Here is a 22,759-nt window from a genome sequence, read left to right on the forward strand (position 1 = left end):
AGGGACAACTGGAAACAGCAGGCCAGAGAGGGCTCGGAGATATGCTGGAAGGATAGTTTTGTTTTAGGGTTTCTCCTAACAGCTGACATGGGCTTGCCAGGTGCATCTAAAGGGCTGAAATAGAAGGGGTACTAATTGCCACATGTATTACATTGTCTCTTTGGGAAAATGCATTCTGTATTAGGAAAGGAAGTAAGGTGGAAACCAAAGACATTTAGACTCATACAAAAATGGTCGCATTATTGAGGCTTTTCTTTTGCTTCATTAAGTAAATGGAATGACAAGGTAGCAATGTGATATGATTACTTGACTTTTCTGCTTATAGGCAAGGAAAGGAGAACTCATTATTTCATTTACCATTGGACATATTTCAAGAATATGTTAATCTACTTTTCTGCCTTGGTAATGGAGTGGAGTGGATATAATGGAATATTTGTTTCCCTTAACCTCAATGGCCTCACTTTTTGATGTTTTAATCATTAATCTCCTGGTATTATTTAATAATTATATCATATATGAATCTTATCTCCTCACTATGGTCTGAATGGCTATATCCCCCCCAAATTCATATGTTGAAATCCTAACCCCCAAGGTAATGGTATTAATAGGTGCAGCCTTTGGGAAGCAATTAGGTCACAAAAGCAGAGCCCCCATCATTGGGATTAGTGCCCTTATAAAAGAGACCCCAGAGAGCTAGCTTTTCCCTCCCACTGTGTGATGGCACAGCAAGATGGCACCATCTATGCATCAGAAAGTGGGTCTCACCAGACAACAAATGTTCTTGTGCCATGATCTTGGACTTCCCAGCCTCCAAAACTGTGAGCAATAAATGTGGTTTATCAGCCATCCAGTTGAGGGTATTTTTGTTACAGAAACCGAATGGACACTCTCCAAAGAGTCTATGAATTCCTTGGGCAGCAGAACATATTTCCTACATCTTGACCTTTCCTGCAAAATCTAGCTCATTGGCTTGGGCATTAGCAGTGGCCCATGAATGGAACTGGAATGACCAAGGAACAGCAATACTGTCACTGTTGTTGTGATCTGAATGTTTATATTCCCCCCGAATTCATGTTGAAATCTTAACCCCCAAAGGTGATGGTCTTCGTAGGTGGGGCCTTTGGGAGCTGATTAGGTCATGAGGGTGGAGTCCTCAAGAATGGGATTAGTGCTCTTATAAAAGAGAACCCACAGAGCTTTTTAGCCCTTTCCACCATGTGAGGACATAAGAAGTCTGCAATCCAGAAGAGGGCCCTCACGCAACCATGCTGGCACCATGATCCTGGGCTTTCAAGCTCCAGAACTGTAAGAAACTAATTTCTGCTGTTTATAAGGCTCCCAGTCTGTGGTATTTTGTTATAGAAGGCCGAACTGACTAAGACAGTTGTTTTAGTTTCCTGACGAGTGAGATGCCATGGACGCTTGCCTAGTGAGAGAGAGTGATCAATGAAAGAGGGTGGAGCTAACACCTTAAGAATAGAAATCCCAGCACATTAAAAATAGAAGTTCCTTGTCAAAGCAAGAGGCAAGCTCCTTAAAAGTAAGTTTATTATCTGATTAAATGTGTGCTTTTCTCTGATTTGAATCCTAGTCTCTGAAATCTGAAGGGAAAGGAACACCTGAGGGCTCCTTGATTTGATGGGTGCATATTGATGACCCTTGGAGACTAGTTGTCGGGCTTCTATGACCCATGTGGGTGGCTCACTTCCTGTCTAGGCAGAGGTTCACCTCCCTGAGCTCCCTCAGTGCCTGGCGAGCCTTCATGCTGGCAGAAGTTAGGTTTAGCAGCTGGGCCGAGACTTGGGAATATTCAGTGGGGAAGATTTGTTGTGGGGAACCATTTTTAAATGTAAATTCAGTATTTTGGCTAAGCATTCTTTTTCTGCTGAAAGGAGACAGGACTAGTGCAATTGACATCTACAAGTGTAATGATTTTATAATTAATTCACACCACCGGCCATCTTGTGTGGGGCACATGGAGTGCAACCTATGTTTGGACTCACACATACGCGCTCACATAACATGTACATGTTCTCTCTAGAGGGAATATGGTGGAGTGATCTTTGGGGCATAGGCAAGAATCACCCTATGGTTTGGGCTTCACTAATCTGTTTCTTTCCTTGAAAGAAAGCTTTAGCTGTTCAATTTAGTTTTGTTTACTTGACATGTTGTGTTTGAAATTTGCCTGCACGCCTAGAGGCTAGAAGGCCATGGAAAATGTGTACATTCTAACTGAACCCAAAAACACAATCTCATGAATTCAGGCACGGACAGCCAGGGACCATCCTTTACTCCAAGAAGGAAATTAGAGTGGAAAAGAAAGCTCTTTCCATCCTTGAAAAGATGAAAAAAAAAAAAACCCAAACATGTTTAGAAGTGAAAATTCGTAACGCAAAGTCTTCTATCCAAAAATGTAACAAAATTTCCAGCAGGATATTATAAGCAAATTTACTGCTGCATCAGTTCCATTTCAAAACATTGTGTGCCCCTTATAGAGTTGGCTGCTAGTTATAGTTTTTGTCAACTGAAGAATATGCTTTATCCCCATTTGACTTAAGTAATATTAATTGAGGCTTTCAGTTATATTGAATGAAAATTTATTGTGAGAAAAGGAGAGAGGGTACCAAGAGAATCTGTTTGTTAGGAACATTTCAAAGGGTTAGCTCTTCTCTCTCAACGGCAGTGCTTAAAGAATGACCTTCCAGATTAATAAAAATAAAGGATTAGCTCTCTCCTCAAGTATTTCAAATAATTTATAGTTGATGTGAGTACAGATTACTCGGCAAAGAAATCATCTAGTGATTGGAGTTCACAGAGGGAAAAGCTAAAATCTAAAGAAAACTAGGTTTGGGGTTTCCCCAACGTAGAAAATATGGGAAAGACTAAATCCAGTTTTTGAGAGGTCAAGCCAATCAACATAATTAGCATACAAAAGCAACCAGTGATCAAATATCTTATGTTTTACGAGTTTGATACAATGCCCAGCAAAACCAATGTGCTTAATAAATTGTAAATGGTATTAACAACATTCCCTTGCTGCTGGTAGAGAGTTAACGTTGTCACTTTGGGAGCCCTTATTAACCCTTTAAGTATGGTTATTTTCATTGAGTAAAGAGGGGAAAGGGTTCATTGGGCAACAGTGGGGTGGTGGAAATGATGCTTCTTTCCACAATGAACAGATGTCTCGCCTCTCATTGGGATAATCGATTCTAATATTATTAAGCACAACCCCAATAAATCTGCCCTTGTATTTTTCTGATACAAATACAATATACCTACCACTGCTCAATATCTTTCATATGTGAAGTAATAAAACTGATTCAATATGAAATCTTGTACTTTACATGTAAATTGGATTGCTATGGGCCATTAGACTCTTTACATAAACAATATATTTTGTTTAAAAGAAAACGGTGCTCAGTTTAACATTCTGAAAGTTCATAATGTGCAAAACCACATTAGCAGAGTAAATGGTGTTGGGAAGGAATCTGGCATGGCCAACAGAGGCATCAAGGAGAAAGGAGCCTTAACTTCCAGTAAAACAACTTCCTCCCATGGGTGGTTTTAATAAGATGGCTGCCAACAGGTGAAAGCTCACTAATGTCAGGTGTAATTAAAAACCTTAATTCCAGAATCATTCTCTAAAGCATTCAGTGTACTATGTCCAGGGGCTGAGGCAGAGAAGCCTAACCAAGGCAGCAAATTGTTTGCTTCTCCAAGAAGACAGCCATGGCTGCACAGAAAGGTGATGACATATTGAGGCCAAGTCTGGCAATATAATATGATGTCACTGTATCCATTTTTGATATTAGATAATAGCCTTCATTCTGGTAGGTCAGTATCTCATTCCTTGGCTTATTTATCTCCATTATGTACAAAATCTGCAAACCAGAATTCGTAGACAAACCTTACCCAAGTGTATTGCAATATTTGCATCTTGGCCTCCTTTGCAACACTGATCCTTGTGCTCTGCCACAGCTGTCAGAGTAATGGCTTTTTTCCCTTTTTATCTGGGTTGGCTTTATTCCCAGATTCCAAATGAAAGAGACAGCATTTTACTTGACCACCCCATTCCAACCGTTAAATACTGTGCCTTCAGGCTCCGATGCTCTAATGGTCGATTAAAGTTGATAACAGTCTGTCCAATTTCCATTTTTTAACATTCAGCCTGCTGAAATTGTAATATTGTGAAAACCTGAAGTCTATAGGACCTGCCTGAGAATCTGTCTGGATGTCAACACATAATAATAAACAAGGGGAAAAAAGTAATGCCAACAGGCCTCAGCATTTGCAGAGCTTGAGTTAGCTACGTGGCCCAGCCAAGTTTGTGTAGAGTTGAAGTAGGTGATAGATCAACTGGTCTATCAAACAGGATGTAGAGTGGAGCCACTCACACGGTGGTTTACTGCTGTGGAAGGCAAACATCCTCAAAAACTCTAAACCACTGAACAACATATGCCTTCCCTTCCCCACCTGCCTTCCCAGGCACTCAGTCCTTCTCGGTCTTATTAAAAGCCTTCCTTACCTTGTTTGGCAGACACATAACTCATAGCTCCTGGACTTTGTTGTTAGGGCTGAAGGGTCACAAAGGTACAAATCTAATTGAAATATTTTCGTAAATCTGATTTCCCAGGGGATCAGAATAAAACAGTTTGAAATAATCTCTTTTGTAAACTAACAGTGGTCTTTCTTGAGCCTTAGAAAAACAAAACTAAAACCAGAGATTCTGGGATGGATTTGTAGACCAGTAGAATTCTGAGATAAGCAATTTGATCCCTGCCTTCTAAGTGATGGAAAAAACTAATAATCTCGCCGTGGGCCATACTCCCTGCATTGGTAATATGCAGACTCGACTCCGTTCCTGTCGTTGTACTAGTCAGCTTGCCTTTCTTAGACACGCTTGGGTTCTTTCTCTGAACGTGAATGATCTCCCAGAGTTCTCATCTTTCGTAGGCTAGTCTCATTTTTTCCAATCAATTGCTCAGCTCTAGGATGCTTTTTTGTGTTGGGGAAGCAATTGCCCATTTTCTGAGTCTTTGCTGTTAAAGTAAGTGCAGATGAGTCCTTCAGACTCTGAGAAATTTATCACTGTCGATAAATATGACATTTCCGGGATTGTGGCTTCAGTCTCCTAGGCTGCCTGAAATGAGACTGGGGAACTTGAAGGGCCAAATATTTAGTTCTCCAGGTTATTACCACATCACAGAGCCTGTGCTTACTTTTAGACAAATAATCTGTTCATCTAAAAATATGGATCTTATTGCTTAAAAACAAAAAAGGATTCACGCTAACCCTATCCAACAATTTGAACTCTCTCTCTTGTCTACTTTGTCTCTGACACAGGGGGGGTCTTCTCTTCAAGGGAAGGGAGCATTCATATTTTCTCATCTTCAATGAGATAAAAATAAGAGCATGTAGAAATGCAACATCAAAAATTCATGTGACTCCAGAATTTTTCTTTCTCCTGTTTTTGGACCGTGGTGGCATAAAGTCTGCCCCATAGTACGTAAACCCTGAGGATATTTATCTTTATTGTTCTTTTTCTTCAGATTACTAAAGATGTTGGTGCTTAATGTTTATTGCTGAAATGCTTTTGAACTCTGGGAAGCCTATACTTCAGACAATGGGTGTGAATTAAAGTGGAGAGAAATACTCCATCTTCCGGGACTATCTTCATTTCCCAGAATTAGCTATTGATATTTGCCTGGTAGAAGCTTTAGGTCACAAACTTTCTGCCTCAAAAATCCATTTCTATTTACATGTTTGTCATAGTTTCATCAATTTTCTTCCACCTTTCCAGAAACCCATGAAAAATCCTGGCACAATAGATGATGATGATGATCATAGTAATTAATAATAATAATAATAGCAACAGTAATAATAAAGATAGCAACTAACCCTTATATACCATGTTATCATGTGCCAGAGAGTTTTCCAAGTGCTTTACAAGGATTAACTTATTTAATCCATATGACAACTTTGTGAGGTAAGTGCCATTATCCTCTCCATTAAACAGATGAAAAAATTGAGGCACAGACTGGTTACATAACTTGCTCAAGGTCAGATAGCTAGTAAGTGGTCAGATGAGATTTGAACCCAGAAAGGATGACTTGAGAATCTTCTGCTTAATTTATCTTGTGGGATTAATTAATTATTAACTGATTAATTATTGCTTTGGTTGCCAGAACAAAATACACAGACTGGGTGGCTTCAACAACAGAAATTTATTTTTTCAGGCTAGAATTCCAAGATCAAGGTGTTGGCAGGTTTGGTTTCTTCTGAGGTAGACGTCTCTCCTGGGCTTGCAGACTGCCACCTTCTCACTGCGTCCTCAGCCGGTCTTTCCTCTGTGCGTGTGCATCCCTGATGTCTCTGTGTGTGTCCAAATTCCCCCTTCCTACAGGAACATCAGTCAGATTGGATTAGAGGCCACCCTGGTGGCCTCCTCATTTTAACTTCATCAGCTCTTTAAAGGCCCTAAAGCTAATTCAGGCCGTAACCGTGGACTTCTGAAGACCTCTGGTTTTCCTGGCCTTTGAGTCTTCTACCTTGCTTTGTTGTTGGGTATCTCTTTTTGCTCCCTATCTACCTGGCATTCTACTCTGCTTGCTTGCCCAGACGCTCTGCCCACTGAGGCCCTGCCCTGCAGACTCAGTCCCGCCTAAAAACCCAACAAAGCTCCAATTAAGAGCCCATGTCCATTAGCCAGGATGTCTGGAGTGAGGTGCTACCCAGAGCCTGCTGTTGGGATTACTGAGGGATGGGTCTTCTGTATGCCTCCAAGTAGTAGCATTTCCCTGTTTCTGTTGGGTGTGATCAGTTGTGAGATTTTAATCCTCAGTTTTCTGATTATCCCTCCATATTCGTTATAGGATGGGAGCTCTGGCTTCAGTGTAAGCTTTGTGTTCTGCTACTTTGGAAAGTTTAAAATCCCTTAGTCTAGATCCATCTCTGAAGTGCCTTCCATAGTTCTTAAAGGTGATGCTTGATAACGCAAAGTGAGTGGGAAAGAGACACATCACAATAGGAGGTTGGAATAAAATAGAAAATAATTAGAATAATAAAATGAAGAAAGCAAAAAAAAAAAAAGTCTGTTGTACAATGTTTCTTCTGGATTGGATAATTTATAGGAAAGTGCTTGAAAAGCCTTCAGTGCTCTCCAGTGAGAGGCGGCGTTATTATTATAATCATTGCATTTGTTTTATTCTTCTCACCTCAGGATTCTGGTTTCTGTCAAAGTTGGACAGAGAAATGAATCAGGAGGTGGATTGGAAATCTGGAAGGCCGGGGTGCTGTTGAACACCCGCAGGAGGGGAAGCTGTCTTCTTGGGCCTCTGCGTGCCCAGTGAGCATCCTGAAGATCAAGGAAACATTCAGCCCAGCTTCCTGGAGCAGCAATTGGAAGCTGAAGGAAAAGGCCTGTTTGTGCTGTAAGTAGGGGAAGGGGAGGGCAATTCCCAAATCAAGGCCATGCAACATTAGTTCAAACCAAAACACGGAACAGTTCCCACCTGGCAAAGCAGTTAGAATCAAACACTCGTACACATAGCAGAGAGAGAGAGGGGAGGCTAGAGGAAAAATAGGCCAAGTAATACGTGTGAAAGGGGATTGAAGCCAGTAATGACTCAAAAACGGCTGAGCTGCCGAACCTATTTAAAAATCCTCTTAAAAACAGAAGCAAAGAAGAAAAGGAACATGGACAGGAGTGGCACAGTGATGACCTTGAAGAATAATTAAACCAAAACCAAGTGAGGGGCTATTTTGCAGCTCAGAGCATAGAGAAATCAGGGTGGGATGGCAGGATTCTGAAGGCATTAAGGGAGCTTGTGCTCTCTAAGCTAATTAGTTCGCACACTTACAGTTATTTTGGGGAAACGTAATAGGGATCTAAGGATGCTAAGAAGAGAAGGGAATATAAAAAGTGGCTTCAATCTGAAACCAAGACAGAAGCCTTATGGAAATGCAGTTCAATACAGCTGATGTCAACATGCAACGGGGGATGTGAAGGAGGGACCCCAGCATCCAGAGGGTAATGGGATCGTTGGCAAGAACTGTGATTGATTTTTTTCAAGAACAAAGCAGGCCCAACAATTGATTTTTTCTTGTGCACAGGAATTGGCCGAATTTTAAAAGATAGCATAAATCTTTGAACTTTACTCACAGGTTTGGCACCAAGGTTCACATCATTTATTTCGAAGCTGGGGTAGCTTGGCTGTGTGGGCCCTTGTCACATGGATGAGTGGCCAGAGGACCAAAGCAAAGGAGGAGGCAGACAGCAGTTTATCCAGCTCCTTGTTGGTGGGGAGCAAATCATTCAGGTTAATGAAACCTTCAGGTGATTCTCAAATGGGGGATTCTGATGATTCCCTGAGAATGTGAAGTCCTGTACAATGAGATTAGGAAATTGTAAGATAAGGTTTGCCTGAGGGCAAAACTAGATACCATCTTAGTAATGTAACTGGGCCTGAAAAGATTCTTGTCTTGGATGGATGACCAGACTACATGAATTCTCATGCTCCTTGTATACTTGGTATTTTACAATTCTAGGAATAGTGGTCCTCATAATTTTTGAATAGTGAAGGGAAGCAGACAGGCAAGCCAATCAGAGGTTAAGTTGGAATCCCAAGGAAATAGGAGTTATCCCAGGGAGGTGAGGGCTACATACGCTTTGATGTTCTTCTTCATCCGTGCTCTGCCTCATTCCAAGGTTGAGTATACTGTTCCTATTGCCCCAGCCATCCTTGAGCCTTGCTGTTTTAATCCCATAACCTATAACTCATCCAATTCCTGAGTACTCCCATTGTTATTCCTCATGAGCCTGAGTCTATTTTAGGGCGAGTTTACACTGTGAAGATGCAGAGTCGGTAAAATGTTAAGGATATACAGGCCAAGAAGAATACATAATCCAGTACTTTTATGGCTTAATTCAGAAATCTTCATGGGCAAAGAGACATAAGTCTTTAAGATTCTGAATGTGTAAAGTGAAAAGGTAATCCGCTTTGATAAAATGAAGGACAGGCAAGGGGCCAGCCCTGCAGTGTAGTGGTTAAGTTTGCACACTCTGCTTTGGTAGCCTAGGGTTTGTGGGTTTGGAGCCTGGGCACGGACCTACACACTGCTGATCCAGCCATGCTGTGGCAGCCTCCCACATACAAGGTAGAGGAAGATTGGCTTGGATGTTAGCTCAAGGCCAATCATCCTCACACAAAAAAAGACAAGCTAATAGATCAGAGAAGGTCCTGGCTCATGATGCTCTTGAAAGCCCTCTTCCTGTATGATTTCATTGCCTTGGAAGCCTCCAGGGCAGGGTCTTTTCCATTTTACAGATGAGAATATTGAAACACAAGTCAAGGGACTTCCAGTTTTAGCTTCTGCATGTAAAGAGCTTGGAAGTCATCACTCCCGCCTTTACAACAAGAAAAAAGCTAACCAGACTGAAAATCAACTGCTTCTCTGGGACCATCAGAGAATGTCACAGAGCAAACCATCACTTCTAAATCAGGAGAACCAGGTGAATACAGAAAAGTCACACAGAACTGTGCTTACCTGGAGCAAAGGTAAAACAAAGTTCTTTATATTTGTCATTCAAAATTGATCTAAAATATAACTGGGAAAGTAATAATAGTAATAATTTATTTGTATGATTACGTGATTGTCTGATTTGGCTTATGGATAAGTAAAACGAACATTAGCAATGTCATAAGGAACAGCAAGGAGGAACTGGGAATTATAACTCTGTTATAAGGTACTTTCACTAAATATGAAGCAGTATGCTGTTATTTGAAGGTGGGCCTGGATTATGTATATTTTAAACTTCAGGGCAACCACTGAAAAAATTCTTAAAAAGAAGAAAAATCAATATGTTAAGAAAGGTGAGAAAATAGATTCATGTAAAATGCTCAATTAAAACCAGAGAAGTTTCAAAAAGGTGGAAAAAAGAAACAAACAGTAAGTGCAATGAATAGAAACAATTATCAATATAATAGACGTTAATCCAAATATATCAATAATCACTTTAATGTACATGTTCTAAATACGTCAATTAAAAGACAAATTGTCACAGTGAATAAAGAAACGAGAACCAATTATATTTGTCTACAAGAAAACCACTTTAAACATTGACTCAGATATGTTAAAAGTAAAGGGGTGGAGAAAGATATACCACGCTAACCCTAATCAAAAGAAAGCTGGAGTAACTATATTAATTTCAGACAAAGCTGACTTCAGAGCAAGGAAAATTATTGGGAATAAAGAGGTGCATTATAGAATGATAAAGGGGTCAATTTTGCAAGAAGACATAACAATCCTTAATGTACTATATGTAACTAACAAAAGAGTGCCAACACACAGGACTGAAGGAGAACGGAAAAGTCAATTACTATACTTGGAGACTTTAATACCCACCCTTTCAGTAACTAATAGACAAGGCAGGCTGAAAACCGGTAAAGTTATAATTGACCTGAACAGCACTATCAATCACTTGATCTAATTGACATTTATAGAATATTCTATCTAGTAACAACAGAATATACATTATCTCAAGCTCACATGGAAGATGGACTCTGAATGGGGAGATATTGAGATCTTTTTAAAGATGCAGAGCTCCCCTATCCACAATCAGATCCTGGAAAATTGCATGGGCTCATATCTCTGGACCACAGCCCCTGGTTTTAAAGGCCTGCTGCAACTTAAGGTTCTCACTGCTGCTTCTAATGCGTTTCCAGAATAGTGGTGTCCATGGGAAAGATCTCATGACCTGGGAACACCCCTTTGCAGGCTCCTAAGCAGTCCTGGAGGATCAAGAGACACACAAGAAGGGGAAAGTCTTTTTTTCTTTCCTGCTTTCCATCTCTTCTAGATATTTTCTCCTTTCCATACTTTACATACATACTCACACTCAATGTACACTCAGAACAGGAAAAATCTCACCAACTCTGACCCCATTCTCGAATTATTTGCCCCAAAGAAATAGAGAATAGTAGGGACAGAAATTTTAAATTTTAACTATAAAATTAGTGTCTATTAGTTAACTTTGAATTAGTTAACTATGAAAATTAGTAAGCATTCATTATAGAAAAATTAAAAGAAAACTGGAAAGTAAAAGTTTCCACACGTGTGGTTTTTGAAGATTTCACAGAATAGTCAACATTCTCCTCAACATCTTGAACTACAAGCTCTGATTCACCTTCAGAATGATTGTATGATTAGAACATTTCTGGAGAATCATACCAGAAATCGATGACTGTAATTGCTTCTTGGGGTCGAGAAAAACTTACCTTTCATGAGCTTTTATAATGTTCGAACTTTTCGCTCTGAGCATGCACTGCCTTTTAAAAGCTAAGATAAACAAATTAGACAATTAATCAATTGGCTAATTTTTAAAAGTTGTTCTTGTTAAGAAGGCATCAAAACCCAGTCCCTCAAATTAAAGTTCTTTTCTGTTTTAAAGATCTCAAAACAGAGGGTTAAGTCCCAGCCCTTTCCTTAATATGCCACATGACTTGTGTTTCCAATCCATGAACACAGAATATCTTTCCGTTAATTGATTTTCTTTGATTTCTGTCATCAATTTTATAGTTTTCCACATGTAGATCTTATACATATCCTGTTAGATTTATACCTAAGCATTTTGTTTTTTGGTGTTATTGTAAATGGTATTTTTTAATTTCAAATTTGAGTTGTTCATTACTGGTATATAGGACAGCATTTGACTCTTGTATACTAACCTTGCATCCTATGACCTTTCCATACTCACTTATTAGTTCCAGGAGAGTTGTTTGTTTGTTTTTCAATTCTTTGGAACTTTCTACATAGATAATCATGTCATCTGTAAAGAAAGAGTTTTATTTATTTATTTTTTGCCTGATCTGCATAACTTTATTTCCTTTTCTAGTCTTATAGCATTAGCTGGGACTTCAGTATGATATTGAATAGGAGTGGTGAGAGAAGTCATCTTTGGTTTGTTCCCTATTTTAGGGGCTAAGTTTCTCACCATTAAGTATACTGTGGGTTTTTCATAGACATTCTTTATCAAATTGAGGAAATTCCCCTCTAACTCTAGTTTGCTGAGAGTTTTAAATCATGAATTGGTGTTAGATTTTGTCAAATGCTTTTTTCTGTACCAATTTATATTATCTATGATATTTCTTTTTTATCTTTTAATGTGGTGGATTACATTGACTAATTTTCTAATGTTCAACTAGCCTTGCACACCTGGAGTAAATCCTATTTGGTTGTGGTGCTCTTTTCATACAATGTTGGACTCAATTAACTAATAATTTGTTGAGGATTTCTGCTTCTATGTTGATGTAGTTTTCCTTTCTGGTAATGTCTTTATCTGGTTTTGTTTTTAGGGTAATGCTGGCTTCATAGAATGGGTCAAGAAGTTTCCCCTCTGCTTCTATTTTTTTGGAAGAGATTGTTGAAAAGTAGTATCATTTCCTCCTTTAAATGCATGGCATAATCTACCAGTGAAACCGCTTGGAACTGGTACTTTCTTTTCCAGAAAGGTTATTAATTATTGACTTAATTTCTTTAGTAATATAGGGCTATTCATATAATCTATTTATCCATCAGAGAGTTTGGCAGTTTGTGTCTTTCAAGGAATTGATCCATTTAATCTAAGTTATCAATTATAGGCATTAAAGACGGTATTCCTTTCTTATTCTTTTAATGTCCGTGGACTCTGTAATGATGACTGCTCTTTTATTTCTGATTGGAAATTTTGTCTTCTCTTTTTTTTCTTGGTTAGCCTGACTAGATGTTTATCAATTTTAGTGATATTTTCAAAGAACCAAATTTTAGTTTCATTGATTTTTCTCTTTTGTTTTCCTGTTTTTAATTTTGTTATCTACTCTAATTTTTACAAAAGATCTCTCCACCTCCCCATTCAGAGTCTTTTAATGTTCTTCATTCAGTAAAGTCAGTGTGACGCGAGAAGAGAAATGTGGAGAGCATCAATACGTTCATCCATTCATTGTTATTATCGTTGACTCCTGGCCCTGATTAAAACCAACTCTATCATCCTATTTTCCATGTTTCAAATTTTTTCAAATCATCTCAGACATATCACATTTTAGAAAGCAAATTGCTTGCCATTTTAATGAACTTAAAACATCAATCCAATAAGCAGGAGTTTGACATGTGAGAGTGAACAGCATGACGAAACCAGTGCATGACAGTTGTCTTGACCAATGTCATACCTGAGGACTTTCTCCTGGTAGATCCATGTGCTGTGAAGTTGAAGCAAACAAGGAATCTATTCTCTCAGTCATACCACAGGCAGTAGTGTGGGACCCTTGGGCACAGTGGCCCTTTGCTGACGCTGGGGCTGAAGCTAGGCCCAGGGCAAGTGTTTGGAGAAGGAGGGGAGGACATGAGAAATTGGAGAATGGCTTCCTGCTGCCCTGAAGAACTTAAAATTTAGGAAGGGAGGCGGAACACTTGAGCAATCTTAAAAGCATTATTTCAGCATAAACCAAATAACACATCAGTATCAGGGAGTACCTCAAATGATGCAGGAGACTGTGTGGGAGTGGCGATGTGGTTGGAAGATATCATACTTGCCCAGGCATGTCAAGGGGAACCTTTCCACAGATTGGCAGGCTGTCCTCAATTCACTACCTGGAGGCTCTATGTAGCAACATCATGTTCCCAAATTCTCTGCTTTTGGAGTCTAGCAGATGTGGCCACTAGCTTTGCTCAGAATTTTTCAGATGCCCAGTCCTTTAGCTTAGTGACATTTCCCTGTAATGTGGCATCCCATGTCTATATGGCCATGTGCAGCCCACTGATGTGAACTCCCAGGGGAATCCAGTAGTTCTGGGGTTTACCCCTTTTTGGCTTAAAAAACAGCATGTCTCTCTTCCTGGACAATACTGGTTCTCTTCTTTCTAGTGCTTTTGTCTTGGTGAAAATAACATAATTGTTATTTTTGCTTCTCATCATTTCTCAGTGGAGTAATTGTTGTGTTTTCTATGCCCTGCAAAGAATGCCTTGGATTGCTCTGAAAAAGTGTTATCTGAGGCCAGTTGTCCATCAAATCTGCAGATGTGTGCAAGGGCAGGCTGGGTGAGTCAGATGCCTCCTGTCACCAAATGAATCACCTGGAAACCTTATTAGGAACTTTCCACTGACAGGCTCAAATATATTTACCTGACATTACTGGGCTCTTTTGACTTTAGCTTGCACATCTCAGAAAGTAGGAAGGTGATGCTGTTTGCTACCAGCTGTCTTGTGTGTCTTCTCTGGGGAGCTCATAGCTGTGGAAGTGTTAATCCGTTACTGATGCGTTTGAATAGTGTAAAGTTCAGAGTGGTAAGGGAAATGGATGGCGTCTAAACCATTCCGCAGCCTCTGAGTTGGAAGTAGCTCCTTTCTCCCCCTAAAATATTAGACAAAGACTTGTTATTTATCCAGTGCCTGCCTTGTGTCAGGCACAATGTTTTACTAAGCGTTAGACCTCTCCTCTAATCCTTTCACTTAACTCGAATTAAATGAGCCCTCGTCTTATAGATGAGGAAACTGAGGGGATGCTTAAAGAATGCTTACTTAGTTAACTCACCCAGTGTCCCACCGCTAGACTGTGTCAGAACAGTGGAACCACCATGCTGAACTCACTTTGTTACTTTTTGGAAGCCTTCCTGCAGTGTAGATTCATCTCAAAGAGCTCAACTCAGGCTCATTAAATTTAAGGAGGATATGCTGGGTGTGGGGTGCAGACTGCTTAAATCACTGTTGAAGATGTTCGAGGACTAGGGAAGAAGTTCCAATTCACTATTCACTTCTTTTCTTCCTTGAAAAGATCACACAGATTTCACCCACCACCTACAACCCCTCCAAAACATTTGTCACATCCAGTTTCCATTTTTCTCCACTGGTCTAACTCATCTGTAAGCCCATATACAGCTATTCTTTTTGTTTTTTTCAAATTGTACACTTGTTACCTGCCTCCAAACTGGTTATCTTATATGGTTTAGCTTTTTCTGCATGTTATAAGACTACACTGGGAATTTAATTTTTCCCACTCCATGGCATCAATAAAGATAAACTATATTTCAGTATTAATATGAAGAAGAGAGAACTTTGTCATTCCTTCCATAAGATCTTCACTCTTGCACTAGTCTAGTTTGGTAAGGAGGGTTCAGCCCCGTGCCAGCCTTGAACATGTATCTGTCTGAGCCTTAGTTCTATCTCTGTAAAATAGTGAAAGTTATGAATCAGATGCGTCCAACCACCTCAAGACTGTTGTGAGGACAAAAGAGGTTAGTCAAGTGCTCCCAGAGAACTTGGAATATATACAAATGAAATGTCTTATTATGAACAGTAGTGGCATTGATCCCTCTCTCATGGCCCCCTGCCTTCTGTCCTCACCCAAATAGTGTCTCATCTACTTCTGTCTCAGGGGTGTTGTCATGCCTTTCTGAAGTGTTCCATTGCCATACCCGCTGTATTAGTCTTCTAGGGCTGCCATTACAAAGTCTCATAGACTGGGTGGCTTAAACAGCTGACATTTATGTCCTCATAGTTCTGGAGGCTAGAAGTCCAAGAGCAAGGTGTCGTCAGGGTCGGTTTCCTCTGAAGCCCTCACACTTTGCTTTGATGACCATCTTCTCCTGTGTCTTTACATGGTCTTCCCTTTCTATGTGTCTGTGTCCTAATTTTCTCTTCCTATAAAGACACCAGTTATATTGGATTAAAACCTACTCTAGTGACCTCATTTAAACTTAATTACCTCTTTGAATACTTTATCTCCCAGTATAGCCACCTTCAGGGGGACTGGAGGTTAGAACTTCAATATATCAATTTTGGGGTGACCAAATTCAGCTCATAACACTTCGTTACTTTTTCCCATTTTCCATCCTTCCAAGAGGCCCTTCCTGTGTGTATTCACAGCATCCTTTATTTTTCTGTATCACAGCACTTTCCACTGCTGTAATTTCTTATTTACTTGTTTATATTCCACACTAGACTCTAATAAATCTGAGTAGATCTCTGCTTTGTTCTCCTTGTATCCCCAGTTCCTGGAGCAAATAGATTTCTAATTAATCCTTGAATATTTGTTGAATAATTGAGTTTTTGTTACCATTTCTAACTATACAAAATTAGACTAAATATTTATTCCATATTTATGATGTCTCAGATAATTTACATATCTTATTTCATGTAAAAATCACAAGAGCCCCATGAGGTAGATGCCACAGTTAACATCCCTGTTTTATAGGTGAGGAATTTGAGGCATAAAAAGGTCAAGTAATTTACCTAAGGTCAAAGAGCAAGTAATACTGGTGAAGATGAGCCCAGGAAGTATGACTGCAGAGCCCTTCTGGTTATATACACTGTTGAGATGTTTCTTGGTAAAACAACACTGTGGTTTACAGTTACTCCAGCTGCTGGCTTATCCAAGCTCAGCCTAAGGCTCCCCTAATCCATGTCCTAAACTGTGAGTTTTTTTTAATGGTTTTTTCAGAATGGCAAAATGGAGGCGGAGGGAGGTGAGGGCAGAGATTGGCGGGTTTGGATCACAGCACAGGGGTTGTGTTTGGAGCCAGGTCAGGGGGAAGAGAAACAGTGAAGGAGCTGGGAGGGGATGCAGTCTAGACGAGAGAGAATTCACTACATTTTTATCATCTCATCTTACCTTAGCAGTGAACAGCTTACAAGTCTTTACAGTCTTCAAAGTACTCTCCCTTGTATCATCTCATGTGATTTTCAAAATAGTCAGCTGACATAAGCTAAGAAGGTGTTATTATCTGTATTTTATTGGTAAGGAAACAGATTGAGAGTGGTTAAGTGCATTGCCTGACATTACCAAGCTAGTCATTGGAGGCCCCTGAGATTAAATTCTAAGACTTCTGCCTTCCTGTCCCTGGAATTCAGTTTAATATGGAGAAGGAATGAAGAGAGAGCTAAATTTCAGGGGGAACATCTTCAATCAGGAAGGAGGAGGAGAAAGACCTGAAAAGGAGACTGAAATGGCCTATAGGAAATGTTGAAGGAGAACTACGAAGGTGCTGGTGGCAGGAGTCAAGGGATCAGGGAATCTCCGAGTTGAAGTCATCAAGTGAGATGACTTATATGAATGCTTCATACATATTAATGCTCAGCATTTGGCAATCGGGAGACCACTGAGCATGTGCCAGAACTCATCCAGATGAACTCTTCTTTCTGAATGAAGTTTGTATTTTTTTCTTTAGAATTTCCGTTAGTCAAATAACACTGAATTGCTGGCTACCTTTTCATTTGCTTTTGTTTGTTTTAGCCCTGTCTGCCTGAGGACATGGTCCTCTTTGGTCTTCCCTCAGGATGGGTCCTTTGCAGCGGGTTTGTTTGCAACAGCAAAGTACATGTTTGCTCTTGCCTCCGCCTCCACATACCCAAGGTCACTTTTTTTGTAATGCAAACAAGAATATTATTTTAAAACCACTATCTCTGAGATGTGGCATCTTAATTTTCATCTTGACTTTCTTCCCTTCAATCCTTATGAGGTAAATGAAAAATTAGATACATTTTAGAATTATGTCTAGAATTAGAAATAAGATGTTTTCTCCCTTGTACTTTGAGAGTTCCTCAGCTTTCCTTTCTCCATCTAATCTGTTTTCTGACTCTGTAAATTGTGTTGTGGTGGCTGCTCTATAAGGTAGCCTACCTTGTAATGAGGATGGGACATGCCTAGCTGGAATGGCAAGTCAGCAATGAGGTCATGGAATCCAAGACAGGAAGAAAAATATGTTGTCTAACTTCTAAGAATCCTTATGCACTCTCTATTCTTCTGCCAGAATGAACCCTCACCACCAGATTTCATTATTCACCATGATGAGAGCACAGTAGCTTGAGGAAGAAGTGCTATCCTGGATAACTTCACAGATAACTTTTTGGGAGAGTCATAGAGTGAAAGAATGCTTCGTCTGGATGTTTCTCCATACCTTAGCAGCATATCCCATTGTGGCCAGAAATCTAGAAATTTAATTTTGACAGTGGAAGTCATTCAATTTTTGGCAAAGTGGTTGAATCCAGTACTGATGTACAGATCCTTGAGCATTCATTGCTGCCTCAGCTCCCTCCTTTGATATGGAGAGTTTGGGGACTGTATGTCTTGTATTTAGGTTCTGGGTCATGAATTTGGTTTTGGATAGGCAGTGTTACCCTTTCTAAAGCATAATTGACCCATTCCTGCCTCTGAGGCTTTGGTAATTGCTTTGTCCTCAAATGCTTACTGCCATTATTTTTCTGCCTGTGTAAATCCTACCTGCTCTTTGAGTTTGATACGGGTGTTACCTCCTCTCAGAAGACTTCCCTGACATGAAAGTCAACAGTTCACCTCTGTATTCTGTTTGCTCTTTTGTCTCTAGCTGTTATCTAGCATATATCATTCATTTGTTTTCTTCATGCTTAATCTTTGCCACTAGATTGTAAGCTCTCCAAGGCCAATGGCTCTGCCCTTTTCAAGCTTTGTATGACCAGCATCTTTCTAGCACAGAGATTTGTTTATGGTAGGTGTGAAATAAATGTGTGATATTGGTTGATTTATGAGCATGCTCTCTAACACAAGACATATGGAGTTCATTGGCTTGGTGCTTGAGTGTCGCCACCCCCACCCCCAACCCTTTCTCCAAGTTATCCTCTTGGCCTGGCCCAGCTGAAGCTGTGGAAAATAGATAAATCACCCAGCTCCTAGGTCAGACAGCTCAGAGACAAATGAACACAGCAGGTCGTTGCCACTATAATGATGCAGTGCTGTGCTGTTCGCTGTTTTCTGGACAACAATAGATTGCCTTCCTTCTCTTAACTTTAATTCCATTTCTCATAAGCTTGAAATTGCACTTGCTATTTTCCAACTTCTTTTCACCCCACCCTGCCCTAGTTCATGTCAGTGTTTCCTTAACTAACATTTTTATGGCTTGAAAATCACTTCTGTGCCAGATATAAAGATATACTCTGTCTCCAGCCTTTGTTCTCAGCACCAGCCTCAGCACCCTCCATTAGCCCCTTGCAGTGGCTTCAGACCCTCTTGAGGGTTTCTAGTCTCTGATTCCTTTTTATTTGAACTCTATTTGGATCTGGGTTTACATTTATGAAATATACTTTCTCATGCTCCCTTTTCATTGATTTACTCCCAGATAATGGAATCTTTGGAATTGAAAAGATAGTGACTTGAATAATCCTTGTTAATAGGAAGCCTCACTTATTTTACCTTGTTCGACTTAAAGATTTTGGAAGAAAGGAGAGATTTGTGGGTTAAGGCAGAGAGTGTGGAAGAGACTTTACTGATTCTCAATGGCCAGGTTCAGAGCAGTATTCAAGATCCTTTACAATCTAGATTTATACTACTTCTTTTTTCTTTATGCCAACTATGCTGGTCTTTAAATTCAGCACCATGGACAGAAGAGGCTAGAGCGGGGAAATGGTTGGAGCAGAACTCAGCCTGGGGAAGTTTAGTAGGACACAGTAGGATCACATTCATTCTCAGGGATGGCCTATTAAAGGCACATGCATTTCGAGTTGAGAAGCTCCATAAAGGATACCTTTGCTGCCCTAAATGATCACCTAAACTGAAAGGTTCAGTAAAAAGCATGCGCTTTGAAATTGAAACAATGGAACTTGAATTCTAACTTTTGTATTTACTAAGTATATGACTTTGGGCATGGTGTTTTCTCTGAGAAGGAGTTTCTTTATGTGTAGATTTTGGAAACTTCTACCCTTAGAAAATGTAGAGTAAACTTCTAAGGACTGGATTTGAATCCTGGCTCTATTCTTTACTAACTTGGGCAAATTACATAAACTCTCTGTGGCTGTTTTCTCATCTCTTAAATGGGGATAAAAATGATACTTTTTTCTTGGTGTTGATGGGAGCATTAAATGAGATAATATATGTAAAATTCTTAAAAGTGTACCTGGCATATAATATACTATTATTATGATAATTATTTAATATAACGATGCAAATTAAATGAAATAATACATGTAGAATATTGGACAGAGTCTAGATATGCAATAAATTCTGATTATGCCTTCTTCTCTCCTTACTGATGTTTGAAATCGCTCCCACAGTTCTTTTGAGTTAAGCATTGCACTCTAAGCCTTGTAAGCAACCTTTGAAGGGGATACATACTCAGATACATCTGCGTATGTTTAAATTAGTTCATCATTTCCTGTGGGACAGGGAAGCATGAAGGTTCTGAGTGCCAGAGCTGGGAGAGTGGGCCAGGAAAGAAAAGGTCGGAGCTTGCTGTACTGTTTTCTAGTTTGTTGAAGAGGTGGGTGTGATTTAGAGAATAAGATGATAGGAATCCTCTTCATGATCCTATGCAAAAGGCTCCCCATTCATACATCATGGCTGCAGGCATTTTGTGATTTGCTATGTGAGGCTCTGCAGTTTGGTCCAGAGTGAAAAGGGACTCAGATAATACAAATACAAATCCAGGAGCCCAGCCCAATGGTCTATAGAAATTCAAATTCTGCCTATAAATAGAGGTCATTTTGCTTCATTCATTCACTCATTCATTTATTTATTCAGACGTTCATGCATTTATACATTAATTCATTTATATTCAATAAGCATTTATTGATCATTTACTCTGTCTAGGCATAATGCTAAGGATTATAGCAGAGAAAGATCATTTAGACTGAAGCCTGCCATCAAGGATTAGAGGAAATAAAACATATATGAAAATCATTAATTAAATGAGTCAATGAATATTAAGTACTTAATGTTGTGCCTGGCAAATAGTAGGGATTTAATATTTATTAGCTGGTTTTATTGTAAGGTACTGCTTCTACTGCTATTATTATTATTGCTCATACTCTAGAGTTTGGTGAGTGACTGTCCAGATGTGGTGTTTAGAGGAGGAGTGAGAGATTGCCCTTTTGGGGAGTTACAGGCGGTATCTTCAGAACGGAGGTGGCATTTGAGATGCGCCTTGAGGCATGGGTATAACTTGGTCACAGGCAAATGGAGAGGAAGTGGGTCTCCAGCTGAAAGGTATGGTGTGAACCAGAGAGTGGTAGGGGGTCACAGGGGATTAATTATGAGGGAATAGCAAGTACTCTCAAGTGGCAGAAGCATTATGTACAAGTATTGAGAGATGAGACTGGGAAGGGGTTAGAGGTTGATCCTGGTGGCCTTGAATGTCAGACTGTGGACTCCGGGCCTTGTCATGTGAGTCATGCGGCACTCTTTGAAGTTTTGTTTTTCCCTCCAGGAGAATGACCGGGCATTGGTCTGTTTCTATGGTGGCTTTTTTCAAAAGTAATTGACAAAAGTTCCTCTTCTATTTAACTAAATTTCCCTTGAGAATTTCAGATATACAAACTGACCTCATCCAGTCAGTCCAATTTTGGATAGTAATCCTTGATTTTGATTTTCTATTAAGACATTCAGCTGTATCTTCTGAGGCCACAGCAACCAAGCCTGGACCAAAGGCCTTAGGTCCCCACCTATTAGAGGTGTGGCTGGTGGTGATATCTGCTGAATTTGTGCCAAGAGCTTCCTGTTCTTCTGGGAGAAGTAATATTTTACTTCTGTTTCATTCTCTTGTCTTAGAGCTGCCATTACTGAATACACAAGAAACTGAGCTTGTCTCTATCTGATTTCACTCCTCACCATCTGATGCTGATGAAACAGGAATCTATACAGGTGAAGGGGCTGAAGGGTGATGATGTCAAAGAATCTTACGTGCAAGATGAGGAGGTTCTTCATTCCAGTTCCTGTTCTCTCTTCATTCTCTTTCTCTCTCTCCTCTCTTCCTCTCTCCTCCCTCCTCCTTCCCTTTCTCTCTGCCCTTCTCTCAACACACACATACAGTGTGGAGCCTCAGACTGGTGAGCAAAGGCAAGTCTATATGAAAGCCAACTTCAGCTTGCAGTTGGATGTTTCATTTAGTCTCCAGAACCTGGCCCTATAACTGACACAATAGCCTCTCATATCCTTTCATATAAATTAAAGTAGTCTTTATGTTGACTTTAGTTGCGTGGTGCTAGGGATTGTGAGGCGGACTTTAAAAGGATGTGATAACTCAGCTCTCATTGACCAGAGAACATTTGGAGGGTGTGTAGAAATGATTAGGATGAGTAGGTATAAAGCACCACGAGAGAGTGGTTGAATTTGGGGAGGTATTTTGGCAAGGAATTGAGCCAATCCCAGGTACTCCTGAGCTGCTGACTTTATTGATGACAAGTGTGAATTGTCCTTTGTGAAAAGATCATCTCTCTTTGCAAAAGAACACCTTTATTTAGTCAATCAATCAATATTTGGGCACTGACTATGTTCTAGGACTGTGCTGGGACTTAGAGAGACAGCAGTGAACAAGACAGAAATTCCTGTGCTTATGGAGCTCACTTTATGGGACAGATGGGAGGAGTCAACTCTGTTGCTTGGTATCCAGAGATTGCTACTTTCTCATAATTCTCCATAGATTTTAGTGAAACCCTTTGGCCCAGAGATGGGGAGATGAGTTAGCCCTTGTTCCTGTGAAGGGTTCAAAGTTCCAAATTCCAGTCTGCTGATTGGATTGAAGAAGAAGGGCAGGGATGGAGGTCTCTACTCTAGAATGGGTATCTGGGGGAATCTTCCATTGTTTCTTGCCCATTTTGAGTGAAATGGAATACAATGGGAGGCAAAGAGACAGAGAAGCCCAACCGCCAAAAAATTCAAGGAAGGCTTCTTAGGGATAGTGACTTAGTGGATTGTTAGAGAATATAACTTTCTCCCAAGTATGGGATCACAGAGGAGGTCAACATTAGATTGACCAAAAACTCGGCT

At 40.0% G+C, this 22,759-nt stretch overlaps 1 long non-coding RNA gene across 1 annotated transcript in view; it reads left to right on the top strand.

Moving 5' to 3' along the window:
• Window positions 1-703: 703 nt before the first annotated feature.
• LOC139075809 (uncharacterized) overlaps window positions 704-22,759 on the top strand; it is a 72,593-nt gene continuing 50,537 nt past the window's right edge. The window contains exons 1-3 of the long non-coding RNA XR_011526668.1: window positions 704-818; window positions 7,220-7,430; window positions 9,327-9,557. This is a non-coding gene — a long non-coding RNA (uncharacterized lncRNA). The remainder of the gene's footprint in view (window positions 819-7,219; window positions 7,431-9,326; window positions 9,558-22,759) is intronic.

The sequence above is a fragment of the Equus przewalskii genome, chromosome 14 (assembly GCF_037783145.1).
Source record: "Equus przewalskii isolate Varuska chromosome 14, EquPr2, whole genome shotgun sequence".
Classification (NCBI taxonomy): domain Eukaryota; kingdom Metazoa; phylum Chordata; class Mammalia; order Perissodactyla; family Equidae; genus Equus; species Equus przewalskii.